The 706-nt window shown below is 44.8% G+C and overlaps 1 long non-coding RNA gene across 1 annotated transcript in view; it reads right to left on the bottom strand.

Annotated features, from left to right (window-relative positions):
- LOC115948083 overlaps window positions 1–706 on the bottom strand; it is a 5,988-nt gene that overhangs the window by 3,028 nt on the left and 2,254 nt on the right. The gene's annotated exons all lie outside the window — the stretch shown is intronic.

Raw genomic sequence — 706 nt, forward strand, 5'->3', positions numbered from 1 at the left:
GGCTTGTCGTTCCCGTGGCTCAGCCCCGAGTTTGCTGGAGCTGTAGGGTGGGTTGGAAGTGCCGCAAAGTACATCTGAAAGGGGAATCCAATTAGAAGCGCGATCAAAATAAAAAAAGAAATTTGCCTGAGAACCACGTCTGTTGCTTTTGCTGTGGCATAAAGTCCATGACTCATCATCACTACTCCCTTTGCATCAAACAATGGTTTCAATCATTTCGGTACTGCAGAAAGGCAAACTAGACGATGTGACATAACGGAGCAGGATGAAGAAGAAGGAATCGCCAGTATCTAGGCTCCTGTTGGGTTGATGTTGTTGTTGTTCAAAGGAGCTGTTTTATAGATCTGTTCCATATTATCCTTGTCTGTCAAAGTGGCATTTAATTTTTCCAATTGTGGAACTTGGTCACTGATAAAATCAATTTAATTTACACCACTGTCATTCAGCCGATCCGAGCAGTAGATTTATTTTTGGCTCGGAGTTGAAGGGAAAAAGCAATCGTATGCAGAATGGAGAGATCCTTTTACTTCTTTTGCGAGCAGTAAGAAGAGAAACCACTGGCATGGCATTTTAGCAGAGCTTGCTCTCCTGCAGGAGAAATATAAACGCAGTTTCTCAAGTCTTTTGCCTAGAATCTTGAGCAGGCACATGAGAGGGATAACAAGAAAGACAGAGCAGCTCGCGGCCCCGGCGTTCCGTGGGGGCC

Source organism: Geospiza fortis, unplaced genomic scaffold (genome assembly GCF_000277835.1).
Source record: "Geospiza fortis unplaced genomic scaffold, GeoFor_1.0 scaffold121, whole genome shotgun sequence".
Classification (NCBI taxonomy): domain Eukaryota; kingdom Metazoa; phylum Chordata; class Aves; order Passeriformes; family Thraupidae; genus Geospiza; species Geospiza fortis.